The 2,500-nt window shown below is 53.8% G+C and overlaps 1 non-coding gene across 1 annotated transcript in view; it reads left to right on the forward strand.

The window, feature by feature from the left end:
• The first annotated feature begins 1,614 nt into the window (after nt 1-1,614).
• The window catches only part of LOC145948711 (small subunit ribosomal RNA), a 1,921-nt gene continuing 1,035 nt past the window's right edge, over nt 1,615-2,500 (forward strand). Inside the window, exon 1 of the ribosomal RNA XR_014427445.1 lies at nt 1,615-2,500. This exon is cut by the window's right edge and continues 1,035 nt beyond it. This is a non-coding gene — a ribosomal RNA (small subunit ribosomal RNA).

A 2,500-nucleotide genomic window follows, 5' to 3' on the forward strand; every position in this document is an offset into this window, starting at 1 on the left:
CACTAACGGCGAGTGATGCGAGAGATCGCTTCACGCGAGAGTTTCACAATTTTGTGCGAGCCTCGTACCCGCGCCGTCGAATCTTTCGACACGGCCCGAGGACCGCGTTTCGAAGCCGGTATTTCGAGAAATTCGACATTTCTAGAAAATATGTCTACGCGGTCTGACGATACTCCGAGAGCGATGACACGTTCGTCCGAAACGTTTTTTCCCGTATCTCTTGCCGTTTCGGCGCTGTTCGCCCGTAAATGTTTCGGAGTTGACGACCTACGGCCGTAGGACTCTGAATAAATTCTCGACGGTCCGGAGGTGCCGCCGACGGTGATCGGAGGTACCGCCGACGACCGGAGGTGCCGCCGGCGACCGGAGGTACCGCCGGCGTCGGAGGTGCCGCCGGTGACCGGAGGTACCGCCGGTGACCGGAGGTACCGCCGGCGATCGGAGGTGCCGCCCGCGGCCGGAGGTACCGCCGGCGACCGAGACTGCCGCGACGTAATGTCTCGATTGCGCCGTCCATTTGACGCTCGCGCTCGTATACGTCCGTGCGTAGGACCGTGCGTCGCCGACCGCCCGGCCGGCCGGTTGGGTACTATAAGAGATACGTCGCGCTCGGCGTTACGAACGAGTCGAGCGAGTCGGGCGAGTCGGACGAGTCGAGATACGTACTTTTCAGTCACGACTAGTGGCAGAAGTACGTCGCGTTCGGCGCGTCTCGAACGTTTCGTGCGTACTCTAACTTTATATTAAAAGGGAAAGAAGGAAACCACGAATAATAATCGAGCAGTACACGGGGCAAGTCTTCTTGGAAGAGACTTGTTGTCTCGCAAAGACGTTACGACTCGTTGTCGTCGTCGTGTCGTAATTCTCCTTGGCGGCGGAGATTGCGATACGCGCTCCACTCGTTCGCCGCTGAACGCGGGTAAAATATACACACTTGTTTATACGATCACAGCATTGCCACGAGTCGGTGTCGCAAGACCGAATGGCTCTTATGTGGCGCGCACGCATCTAGTGTGTTGGCCGCGCGATTCCCTCTCGTTTTGAACGCAGCAGTGGAATCGTCGCGCTTACCGAACGTTTACTCCACGGATACGAGTTGGCGGAAGGGCAAGAAACGCTCTTCCCGCTCGCTTTGTACGCCGTAGCGAAAGATTTTTACTGGTCGTTCTTGAACGTACGAACCAGACAGAATTTGTCCTCGACGTCTAAGCATCGGCACCGTCGATCTAGCGTCAGGGTAAATCGCGCGGGTCTTTCGAGACCCGAGCATTTTAACATTTTGGGAGAATGAGAATGAGTATATGATCTTTTGTATAAGAAAAGAAAAGTCGATGATAATAATATATCAACAGAGATATAACAAGGATAATTAAGAGGAGAGAGAAGGCAGGCAGTTCTTAGCGAACCTTGTCGTTCTCTCGCGTATACTTTACGCAACGCACACACAGTGTCGCCGACCGGCTAAGCAAGACCGGCGGCAATGAAACGGCACACGAGCGTGTCGCGTCGGTGCCCGATTAACACCGGGCCACCGGACGCGCGCTCAAGAGAGCTAGCGACGAGTCTCTCGGGCTCGCTCGCGAGTTACTCCTTGCGAGTAACCGAACACGAAGCTCCCTGGTTGATCCTGCCAGTAGTCATATGCTTGTCTCAAAGATTAAGCCATGCATGTCTCAGTGCATGCCGAATTAAGGTGAAACCGCGAATGGCTCATTAAATCAGTTATGGTTCATTAGATTGTACCCACATTTACTTGGATAACTGTGGTAATTCTAGAGCTAATACATGCAAAACAGAGTCCCGACCAGTGATGGAAGGGACGCTTTTATTAGATCAAAACCAATCGGTGGCGGGCGGCTCGCCGTTCGTCCACCGTTTATTTTGGTGACTCTGAATAACTTTGTGCTGATCGCACGGTCCTAGCACCGGCGACGCATCTTTCAAATGTCTGCCTTATCAACTGTCGATGGTAGGTTCTGCGCCTACCATGGTTGTAACGGGTAACGGGGAATCAGGGTTCGATTCCGGAGAGGGAGCCTGAGAAACGGCTACCACATCCAAGGAAGGCAGCAGGCGCGCAAATTACCCACTCCCGGCACGGGGAGGTAGTGACGAAAAATAACGATACGGGACTCATCCGAGGCCCCGTAATCGGAATGAGTACACTTTAAATCCTTTAACGAGGATCCATTGGAGGGCAAGTCTGGTGCCAGCAGCCGCGGTAATTCCAGCTCCAATAGCGTATATTAAAGTTGTTGCGGTTAAAAAGCTCGTAGTTGAATCTGTGTCGCACACCGTCGGTTCACCGCTCGCGGTGTTTAACTGGCGTGATGTGGGACGTCCTACCGGTGGGCTTAGCCTCGCGAGGGGCGGCCCAACTAATATCCCGTCGCGGTGCTCTTTACTGAGTGTCGAGTCGGGCCGGTACGTTTACTTTGAACAAATTAGAGTGCTTAAAGCAGGCTACCTTCGCCTGAATACTGCGTGCATGGAATAATGG

This window comes from Prenolepis imparis, unplaced genomic scaffold (genome assembly GCF_030444845.1).
Source record: "Prenolepis imparis isolate NDT839.2.m4 unplaced genomic scaffold, iyPreImpa1.0 SCAF_605, whole genome shotgun sequence".
Lineage (NCBI taxonomy): Eukaryota > Metazoa > Arthropoda > Insecta > Hymenoptera > Formicidae > Prenolepis > Prenolepis imparis.